General features: G+C 40.0%; 1 long non-coding RNA gene across 1 annotated transcript; it reads right to left on the bottom strand.

Moving 5' to 3' along the window:
* Window positions 1-6,290: 6,290 nt before the first annotated feature.
* Window positions 6,291-9,441, bottom strand: LOC126810164 (uncharacterized). Its single transcript, XR_007675055.2, has 4 exons — window positions 9,024-9,441; window positions 8,110-8,197; window positions 7,516-7,655; window positions 6,291-6,394 (listed from the first exon to the last, which is right to left on the bottom strand). It is a non-coding gene; the product is annotated as an uncharacterized LOC126810164 (long non-coding RNA).
* Window positions 9,442-12,335: the final 2,894 nt, after the last annotated feature.

Consider the following 12,335-nt stretch of genomic DNA (forward strand, 5'->3'; position numbering starts at 1 on the left):
ATATTCATAGATAACATTTACGCCAACTTTATGTTTTTATTACAAGTCTTACATTGTGTATTTCTAGTGATACAACAGAAACATGACATGCCGCATGAGGCATCATATTTTATCGCCCTGTGCCCTGTTAAAGGCTCAATACCACTCTTGTTGTAACTGAATAATATGTCCCAATCTTTATTCTGGTCAACAAATTGTACTATTGTAGAATATTTCAATTAATTGATGATACAAATTTCATCTTAACACACCTTATTTAAAAATTTTGAAAAAATTCAACATAATGGTTTGAAACGTCTAACGTAAACCTTTTCAAATGAAACTTCGATTTAAAAATATTTTCGAACCCTCTGGACAAGTAAAATAGGATGTAATGGATAATTTACACAATAGGTTAGACACTTAAACATCTAATACTTGGATAGAGATATCATTTATTTTCTCGAGCTTTCAAGCCATCAAGAGTGTTATTGTCCCTTTAAAGAGTGAGAGAGAGTGTGTGTACGTGTGTGTGTGTGGGGGGGGGGGGGTCATTTCCGGACTAAGATAATATGGTTCAATTTTATTTCAAGCGAATCATTGAAAAGAACATTGAACCATATGTTAGTCCCAAAACGACATAGTTTGCACCTAGTGGACGTTAAATCTCTCTCTCTCTCTCTCTCTCTCTCTCTCTATTAAAACACAGATCCTATTTCGTTTCGTTTTTTATAGTTCAAAATTTCGTTTTATTTGTTTATACTACACTGGGATCTAGAAGAGTTGTTATATACTATTCAAAAAAAGTAGGGGATATTTGATTTTGGGGGCATAATACTAAAATATGCAAATGACTACGAAAAAAGTCACTATAGAACCTAACAGAAGAAACATTTCCAGTTACATGTGACGCCCAAACGCACCAATAGCTACCGCATGGAATGCAGGTGATGCTTGGGATCATCATGGGGGTCCAACCCAAGATTTGCACGACTCTGACTTTGAATGTTACAGTCATTGTGGCATTGAATTCCAGGGTGGAAACATCAGTTTAATTGTTTTAGTGACCAGAAAACAAATTTTGATATGCGTCGGCTTACCCAAAATGAAAGGTTACGTGCCCTTGGCATGCTACAGATCGGCACAACACAGGCGGTTGTGGCGCGGACGATGAATGTTTCTCAGTCTGTCATAAGCAGGCTTTGGTCCAGATACCGTGATACACAATCTGTACAGGACAGACCACGCTCAGGTCGACCAAGGGCGACAACTCAAGCCCAGGATCGATTTATCCGTACCTTGGCCTTGAGAAATCGTGTCATCACAGCAAATCAGATCAGCGCTCGTCTTCAAACAGACACTGGTGTGAGAGTGAGTGGCCAGACGATTCGGAATCGACTGCATAGGGGTCACCTTCGCGCCCGACGTCCTCGCGTGATCCCTTGTTTGAGAGATCATCACATTCAGGCAAGACGTCGTTGGTGTAGGGATCGTCAACACTGGGATAATCGACGCTGGAGCAATGTGATGTTTTCAGATGAGTCAAGGTTCACTGTTGATTTTTTGGACAGACGTAGAAGGGTGTGGCGTCGTCGAAACGAGCGCTTCCAAGACGTTAACGTCATCAGACATGATCGATTTGGGGGTGGTTCTGTTATGGTGTGGGGAGGCATCACTGTTGCTGGAAGAACGGCTTTACATGTTGTTGCAGGGCGTGTTACAGGCCAGTACTACCGGGACAACATCTTGGCAGTCCATGTTGTGCCGTTCGCACGACGTCATGGCCGCCGTTTCATCTTCCAGGATGACAACGCAAGATGTCACAGGGCCAGGATCGTTACAGGTTATCTCCAACAACAGAACATCACCACATTACCTTGGCCAGCACTGAGTCCCGACCTCTCCCCCATAGAGCATGTCTGGGACATGCTTGGACAGAGGTTACGTCAACGTCAACAACGTCCTGCCAATGTCCAAGAACTTGCTGCTGCGTTGCAACAGGAATGGGACAATCTGGACCAAAATGACCTTAGACGTCTCATTAGGAGTATGCCACGTCGGATCAATGCTTGTTTGGCAAACAGAGGAGGATTTACCCGTTACTGACTTGGTTGTGATGCTGTGGTAACTTTGCTGTTTGACCCCGGGTATCATTTTACCCTTATAATGGTCAGTCTGTGCCTTACTTAGTCTAACGATCTTTTGGAATAAATCGATGAATGTGAACTTCATTTCATTTTGTCATTTGTTTCTTCGTCAGTTTCATTAGGTGACTTTAATAACACTTAAAAATCAAATATCCCCTACTTTTTTTGAATAGTATATAACTCACGTTCAGGTTGATATGAGGGATTAGCCAATGAGACCATCTGTTACGGCGACGTCTTGGCGTACGATGCACGGAACTATGGGTAAACCACTAGAAACGTCAACGCTGATTGACTAATCAATGTCTGACGTCATAGGATCAAAAGCCGCTCGCATGACCTCTGACGCGACCTTCCAGTACAATCGGTCAGAGCTTCATGTAGTGTAGGCCATCGAGAGTATAAAAAAAAACGAAACGAAATATAGATCTGTATTTTAATGTCGATAACATTAATTCTATTAAGATATTGGATTGGTTTGTGCCGAGTTAATAGCTATACTACTTCTGGATATATACGACTCATTGCTTGCTAATTCACCCATTTCTAAAACTATCCACAAAACTTTGGATGGTTTATGCAACATTAATACACGCCTTTTAACTTACCGGTTTGTGAAATGTAGTATGTTTTTACATGAATTAGTAGCATTATCACTTCTAGATACGGGCGACGTTGTGATTCAATGCGTTAGACGCCGACTCACTGATCCATATTTCAATCCCGAAACAGTTGCCAGGTATTTTCCAGCGTCTTGTTAGTGATACAGGACGCGTGTACATGTTGGCGTGAGCGTAAAAGACCCCTTGCCTTGACAGTTGGATATTGCGTCAAATGGCGTGGATTCGATTCCCCGGTTGTACGTGACCGGGGGTAAGCTCGCATGTCCAAACTCGTGGGTTTTCTCCGGGTCCTCCGATTTCCCCCCACTGCTAAAGACCCCTACGCATAAGCGAATTACTGAAATAAAATTGAACCTTATGTTAGTCCCGAAATGACCTGGTTTGTTTCGAATGGACGTTAAGCCCCATTTCTCACCCTCTCTCTTTCTGTTGTAAGTCTATATTTAGTTAAATTGTTTCAATGGCATTTAGTAATTGTACTGGAGTATACAGGTGACATTTCTATGGAATACAATTACTGCTTATTACTGAGAGACGTTTCAACTAGGCTTCTCTAGTCAATATATGATAATGAGTAGAGAAGCCTAGTCGAAACAGTGAAACCCAATCTGTTTCACAGAGAACAACGAAAGTCTTCTAATATCTCTGTAAAAGATGACTGCCTTCAACACGTGGTGTCACAGCACGCAGCGTCAATCATTGGCTGAATGGCCCGCGAATTGTTTACATAAGACGTTACTTCTTCGGGCAGAATGCTGCCTTTTAGTCATTTTAATATCCATTTACACAAAATAGGAAATAATTTTTACCTACAAATACGTCAAATGTCTTTATTTATTTTTCTAATACATCCAAAAAAAATGTTTTAGAATTTAATTTGTCGGTGGAAAAAAGGTAATATTTGAGACCTATATTTGTGACTTATATATATATTTAGTTAGTGGCATGGAGTAGTGTTACCTGTCAAACACAAGCTATGAAGATTTCCTGCTAACTTTAGTCTATTGTGTTTGTTTTAGAACCAGACCTTTTAAGTACCATTGCAAACTTCTCTTCTCAATCAATCATTGAGTCCTGAAATGACCCAGTTTGTGTCGAGTGAACGTTAAACCCCATTACTATCTCTCCCTTGACAGTTGGAGTTTAACGAATACCAGGCTGAAGCGCCGCTGCCCGGGCAAAATATCTCTCATAGCACACTGCATGGCGTCAGCGCGTCTTCATTAGCCCGGTAGGTACAGAACAGTAGGACGTTAAACCCCATTTCATTTCATTTCACTATTAGATGAGATACATGCTAATTCACCCTGGAAAGGTTAATGGAACATAAATAAATGTCATTTAACAGGGAATGTTGTTTTTCATTTTTGAAACTTTTGAACATGAATTAGTATTAATGTAGGAGTTATAGAGCTTGAACACGAATTATTGTCACATTTGTATATACCAGCCATTACTTTTAGATTAAAGATACATTATGGGAGATTCGATAACGAGTTGGCAGTTCTCACTATAATAGTTAAAAACTAGATAATGTAAAGGCAATTTGCTGAAAATTTCATTCAAATTGATCCACTATGAACCGAGGACTAAGCGATTGAAATTTCCGCCTAGCCTCGATCATCATTACTAAAGTCAGTACGATAAACAGCATAGTCTCGATTGTCCATTTAATCGTTAAATCGTGAAGGAAAGTTATGCAGTAGTCGACTCATAATTCACTAAAGATTGCAGGCTAGCCATGCCATCTAGAGTTGACTATGGTCTGGATAGGTTAATTAATGTCTAATTAATAATTTAGATAACATTTCAGGCCTAAAGAAAGGCCTACAATAGACAGATGTAGCTCTTGCATAATGTATGTTTAAAATAATGTAGATTGAATTAATTATAATGAAGTAGATTGAATTAATTATAAAGCCGTTTATTAACCATCCTCGGTAACCCCAGTGGTCTCATTCCGTTCTACTCCACTATACCCTGGGTTAATTTATGGGGGGAGACACGTATTCAAATTATCTGCCATTGATGACTGTGCTATTTTTATCGACCAATCAAAACAATCGTTAAATACAAAGGAAGTTGGCGAAGGGAAGTAGCTCTCATCTTGTTGCAACAAAGAGAGAGAGAGGGAGATGGGGTTTAACGTCCACTCGGCAGAAACTAGGTCATTTCGGGACTAACATATGGTTTTATTTTATTTCAATAATTCGCTTGCGCGTAGGGGTCTTTAGCAGTGGGAGGAAACCGGATCGTTGCAACAAACAAGCCGCCATATCTTTTCTGAACGTAAGCAATGAGGCTAAGATACGTTTGTAAACTGGTTCGTAGAATCAAGCTACAATCAAGGGCAGATAATTGGAATACCACATGGCCAAAGATCACCAATTATTGCCCCATTGACTTCAATGTTATTTCAAGCTCATGTCACAAGCTGTAACTCTTTCCACAATATTCGTTGAGCTAATTCCTTCACAAGGCATAAAGTATAGCACCTGGCAGTCATCTCCTCCGAAGCATGTATGAGGTTCTTCATGGAAATCTCAAATTAGGAAAAGTTAAAGTAGACTGGGGTCAATTCTGTACTTCCGGTTCAAGCCCTTTTACCCATGTTATTCTTCCGCACAAATATCCTCTTTTCCCACCAAAACTGGCTAAATATTCAAAATTCAAAACCTTGACAACAATTCAACATCTAAAAAAAAACAAAAAAACGTCTGAAAAAGGGAGAAAAAAAATAAGGGAAAGTTAGTCTATTTTTAGATTGGGACTTGTTTCGTGGGTGACCAAAGTAGGAATTTTTTGGTGATCTGTGTCCTATATAGGGATGAAGTTTGTTATATTTACAAAACAACTTATGCTCCCACATCCTGGACCATATCACCTACACCATGTCCAAAAGACATGGAAATATATGCATTTTTAGACAGATAATGGGTTACTTGCAAATGTGTACATATTTCCACTATTTATGCTCTTTGAGGTCGGTAAATTTGCAAATCTACAATTTTCATTCCTTTATAACTTGCCTGTTTATCAAAATAATTACATTTTGTAAAATGATTTTCATAATTGAATTCAAAAGGAGCTTGAAAAATATAAAAAATGTGTATTGTCCATTCAGAATTTTTTTAAATTTTGAGATTTTTAAATTATTGAAACCAACAAGGGTAATTATTTCTGATACATCTTCCAGTTGACTGCAACAACACAGGCCAATTAGTTTAAAATAATCTAATTACATAACAAGACAACATGTTTATGATCCCACCCCCCTTGGAATGGAATCCGATAGATGCTTGACCAACCATAATCCTGTCTTCCAAGCCACACCTTACAACTGCTACAGACTGACAATGATATTTACAACTTCCCTGGCTAATATAGCAGCACACAAGCAAGCAAAAAATTTAGTTAGGTCTATTCGAAGAAAATGAGAGAGTTGAGGAAACGAACACATGCCTTATTCCAGCCTGGCCATGTAAAACACCCGAAAAAGTTGCTAGAGTCAACAACAGGTACACAAACCGATTATGACATTCCATCTACATCCACAGCTGACCCTGGAAATACTTCTGAGACACTTTCTTCTTCCTTTTTATGATGACATGGGCTCTGGCAGCAGGAGAGAATTGAGATCCAAGCCTAAAAAAACACAAGATGATGACAGTAAGAACATGGATGCTATTGAGGGAAACAGAATCATCAACATTGAAAAAATGGTTGACATGTGGAATTCAGTGATCAAACTTCACTTCCAATTGGAGAAAGAAGCTTGCTTAATGCCAAATTTTGAAATAGCCACCGAGGAGAAACGGGGAGCAGGCTGGAAGTATTCGATTCGATGCACCAAATGCGGATTCAGTTTCCTATTTACAAATTATACGTAGAGGTAGATACAGGCAGACAGGGACGGAAAGCTGCTGCTATTAACTTAACACTACAGTCTGGTTTGTTGGATATGCCCATTGGAAACACCAAGGCCAGGCTTATGTTGGCTGGTTTAGACATTCCGCCACCATCTCGGACCAGTATGCAGAAATTATCCAAGACCGTCAGTGAAAAAACCGTTGAGTTAAATGCCCGGTGCATGAAGGAAAAAGTTGATGAGGTTAAAGCCATCAATGCAAAAGGGGGGGCCAGAGAACCAAATATAATAAACGTGGCTGTTGATGGCAGATACAACTGTATCACAATTGGGCATAGCAAAAAGCCAGGCCAGGGGGCTTCACAGGCAATAGCTCTTGCATGTGAAACAAGCACAAAAAATCAGTACATTTTAGGGGCAGTTATGCAAAACAAACTCTGTTGGACTGGAGCCTGGTTGAAGGGGAAAGGGCTTTCTGTAGATTGCCCAGGGGGCCACGAAGGATGCACGGCCAACTTATCAGCTGAGGCTCCACTTTCCGAGCTACACATGGGTAGAAATTTAGGCGAGGAGTTTGCTCTACAGGACGTCCTTGTCAAATGTGTGACAACAGACGGAGATGGAAGATCTGCAGAGGGAATAGAGGAGAGTTTAAAAACTTTACATCCGATGTGGAAAGTGGAGAGGCTAGCAGATCCCACACACCTGGCTGCCTCCCAGTTTAGACAGTGCAGCAGAGCAAAGTTTAGCGATGACATGTTCCTGGGAAAAACAAGACTAGAAAAATTGCGGATTAAGAAAATCTTCAGTCAGGATGTCAAGGCCAGATGTAGTCTCGTTGTAAAAGAATTGTTTCACAACCTCTGTGGAGACCTGCAAGAAATCAAGAAACGCCTACCTAAAATCCTAGAGGCAACTGTCAAGTGCTACGATGGTGACTGTTCGAAATGCCGTAACTGTTCAGTAGTCTGTGGGGGTGGTTTTCACAATTCGTGGTGGCTACGTTCCATATTCCTGGCTTCTAACAATATAACTGTTCTGCAAATGAATGAAAATGACAAATTAATATTACATGAGATCCTGAAAATTAGACTTAGCCAGGAAGCCATTTCAAAAACCAGATATCAAACAAATACACAAAAATGTGAGGCGCTGAATCGGTCTCTAAGTGTATCCCTACCCAAAAATGTAAATTTTGGAAGAAATGCTATGGGCAGGCTATCGTCAACAGTTTTACGCAACAATATTGGCATTAGGGAATCATTGGAAAAAAAGGCCAGAAATGTTGGTGCTTCCCTTTCCCCAAAAACAAAAAAGTCCTTAAATCAAATGGAGAATGAACGGATTTACCAGAAAAACTACAAACACAGACCGGGAGTCAAAAGGCGTGCACTGTGGTCTAGGGGAAGAAAACTGTATGACTTTGCTAAATACAAGCAGACACATTCTGCTGTTTCTGGCTATAAGAAAGGGCAATTGGACATAAACTTACCAGATGGCATGATGACGGAAACACAAGAGGAAGCCCTGCAGGATCATTCATACACGCAGTCTTGAACTGTGAACTCAGATTTTGACGTCTGAATAGAGAAATGAATAACATAGCCATAGAATAGTGACATTAGAAACAGAAAAAATAACTTAAAAAAAAACAAAACTCATATGGTTGAATAAGAAGGAAGACCTCCCCGTGGTTTCAACCGGTAATGGAAATACATGTATTAAAGTATTTCCAGCGAACATTCCTCCCCCCCCCCCCCAAAAAAAACAAAAAAACAACAAAACAAAACAAGAGCAAAACATGCCATAAAAGTTGTCAATACCCACCTACAAAAGCATCAAATGCAAGAAACACATGCCGTATTGGCCATGCCCTGTGCAAAATCCAAACGCTTTACATCTTTGTCTATTATTATTAATATGATGAGGCTCTAAACTCAGGTGACTTGGATTGACACACAGGCTGTTATGACACAGATGTGAGCAATCCAAGTCAACTGGTAAAGTGAAATCTAATGCGGTGTAGACCATACATGTGCTTTTCTAGTGCGCCATATACCGTCTGGACACTTCACACGAATAATGCCATATTTGTTGTTTGAGGTCCTCGACCCCTGCCAAATTTTACATTGGCCGTTGACAGACATTTCAGAAAATATGTTGATTTTTTTAGCATAAAATGCAAATGGTGCTGCCATTTTAAAACATGTGCTTTCTAAAGTGGTAGAATCCAGTATAAAACACATAATAAACATTGTCCTACACTGTTCCATCCAATATTAGTGACTTTCATGAATAGACGAGTGTAAACAAACCGAAAATTTAATGCAAGTGCCTGAAATTTTTAATTTAGACTTAATGCATAAGAAATAAAGGTGATTATAATAACTACAATGTCAACTGTACCTGCTCTGAAAATTTCAAGTAAAAATCTTCAAAACTGTGATCACAGCAAAAAATGTAAAATTTGTTCCATTCACTATAGACAGGCCACAGATCACCAACTATTGCCCCATTGACTTCAATGTTATTTCAAGCTCATGTCACAATCTGTAACTCTTTCCACAATATTCGTTGAGCTAATTCCTTCACAAGGCATAAAGTATAGCACCTGGCAGTCATCTCCTCCGAAGCATGTATGAGGTTCTTCATGGAAATCTCAAATTAGGAAAAGTTAAAGTAGACTGGGGTCAATTCTGTACTTCCGGTTCAATGTGAGACGTCTTTCAAGCCCTTTTACCCATGTTATTCTTCCGCACAAATATCCTCTTTTCCCACCAAAACTGGCTAAATATTCAAAATTCAAAACCTTGACAACAATTCCACATCTAAAAAAAAACAAAAAAACGTCTGAAAAAGGGAGAAAAAAAATAAGGGAAAGTTAGTCTATTTTTAGATTGGGACTTGTTTCGTGGGTGACCAAAGTAGGAATTTTTTGGTGATCTGTGTCCACATGGATGAACGCATGACATATCTAAGATGGCTGCGATTCCTTTTTGATTAATATTCTGCTCGTCCCGTGAATTAAATTTGCTCAATTTCCAACTCAAGATCATCCATAATCTTTGACAATAAATAAGCGGATTAGAATCCATTATTGGTTCATTTTAATCGGAAAAACTCGCCACGCAAAAGGGGTGGGGAGGGAGAAAAATTACATAACATCGTCCATATTTATGTCTCAAAGAATAGAAGTTCAGTACCTTTAAACTTAAGTTTCCTCTGTGATGTGAAATCACTTTTCTCTGTCGGTGACCAATTGATCGAGTATAAAAGGGTCACATATCAAATGTAATTTATTGAGTTGGTTAACCGTGTCTAGTCGCACCGGAAGTCGTATATGTGGTTTTACTATTAGGCGGAGTTTTTTTATGTTTGGTTGTAGAACGAAATTAATCTGTTAACTGGCGACGACTGGGTGTTAATGTGATGTAGTATAGATTACTTTAGTCTTGCAAAAATACCGTCACGTAATGACAGAACTCCCAGAGGGCTAAATCTATTTGCCAAGGCCAGCTCAATTTTTGTCAACGTGTAGTTGACAGGCTAAATCTATTTGCTAAGGCCAGCTCAATTTTTCAAGGTCGCTGAGATGTAAATAAGGTTAGGGCACTTGATTGTTTACGATATTGTATATTAGGGTTAGGGTAAGCATTGGGGCTAGGTCCAGGGTTAGGGTTCGGGTTGGGATTTGCGCTAGCCCTGTTTACATCTCGTGACCTATGACGAAAAATTGAGCTGGCCTTATCATTTAGCACTTACCCTCTCAGAGCGCTAGTTTGGAGGTCTGGTGTTCGATCACTGCATTTGCCTAGAAAGTTCATCCAGTGATGCAGGACGGAGGGCCTGACAGGGACAGCTGTCTAGTCGTTCGGATGGGACGAAAAACCTAGGCCCCGTGTACACATTGGCGTGCACGTAAAAGATCCCTTGGCAGTTGGAATTCGATATAAGAGTAGGCCGTAGTGCCGCTGTCCGGGCAAAATTTCCCTCATAGCACACTGTATGGCGTTTGAAAGTCTTCATTAGCCCAGCATAGGAGCAGAACAGTAGGACTTTAGACCCCATTTCATTTCTATTCTGGACAACGAAATGAAATTAGGATGGAACCCGAGACGTCCAGGCTAGCGAACCGGCGTCTTACTCACTGAACCACCGCCCCCGCTTGAAATACGTCTTACTCACTGAACCACCGCCCCCGCTTGAAATACGTCTTACTCACTGAACCACCGCCCCCCCCCCCTCTGCACCTTGAAATACGTCTGAATGAATAAGTGGACACACGGACCATGCCATGTATTATAACACACTCCAAGCTTGAAATACAGGGGGGTTGGATGGCTGAATGGTTGGCGTGCGCGCGCTGTATCATAAAGTCTGTCATTGTGTCGACTGGCGTGGTTTCGAATCCCCGGTTATACGTGACAAGGAGTAGGGTCGCCTGTCCAACCTCGTGGGTTTTCTCCGGGTCCTCCGGTTTCCTCCCACTGCTAAAGACCCATATGCGCAAGCGAATTATTGAAATAAAATTAAACAATATGTTAGTCCCGAAATGACCTAGTTTGTGTGGAGTGGACGTTAAACCCCATTTCTCTCTCTCTCCAAGCTTGAAATACGTCACGTCATTATGGAAACCATGGGTGGTTAAAAGAATTAACACATCTCCTTCAAGTGATGACCATGACAACCATTTCCGGTAAGAGGTTACTATATAGAAGAGCTGTTTCAAGCCTTTTATTATAAAGATCATCTATAGTGACCCACTTCCGGTGTTTAATGGAAACACGTGGAGGGTTGTTGGAGAAGCCATTTTAATGGTCACGTGTTTTGTGTCTTTATAGACATGAAAGTTGTTTGGTGATTGTGATGGATGTGTTTGTCAATACGACAATTACCCGGCATCATTAACAACTGTCTCACGAACACACTAGAACTGATGTTAACAAATCGTGTCGATTTTTATTCCCGACAAACTGACTATCAGAACGACAAAACAATTTGAACCATAGTGGGAGGATTGGATTGCCGGCCGTAATGCTGTAGTGTAGTGTCCACGATTTGTGCCACACTGGGGCCTGTTTCACGAAATTTTAACTAAGGTAAAACCCAAATTTTAGTAATTTGATTGGATAATATTAGGTTGATTTTAGTGCTTAGCCAATCAAAATTGAAGTATCTACTAAAATTTGTATTTTATCTTTAGTTAAAATTTCGTGAAACAGGGTCCTGATCAGCAGTGAATATTCGCTAGGCCGCGACAATCACTGATAAGGATGACATCGATGCGACTTAATGAGCCACAAATATTAACTTTTTTCTTCCGACAAATTAAATTCTTAAACATTTTTTTATATATTAGAAAAATAAATAAAGACGTTTGACGTATTTGTAGGTAATAATTATTTCCTATTTAGTGTAAATGGGTATTAAAATGAGTAAAAGACTCCATTCCGCCCGAACTAGTAGCGTCTTATGTAAACATATGCACGCGCCATTGAGCCAATGATTGACGCCGCGTGATGAGACGTCACGTGTTGAAGGTAGTCATCTTTTACAGAGATATTAGAAGACTTTTGTAATCTTCTGTGAAACAGATTGGATTAGTGCGACCAGTTGAATGAAATGGGGTTTAAAGTCCTATTTGTCTACCCCGACTGGACTAATGAAAACGGGCATCAAAATCAAAAACACACTTTTATGGATAACAATTACTATGGT

The sequence above is a fragment of the Patella vulgata genome, chromosome 2, assembly GCF_932274485.2.
Source record: "Patella vulgata chromosome 2, xgPatVulg1.2, whole genome shotgun sequence".
NCBI classification, from domain to species: domain Eukaryota; kingdom Metazoa; phylum Mollusca; class Gastropoda; family Patellidae; genus Patella; species Patella vulgata.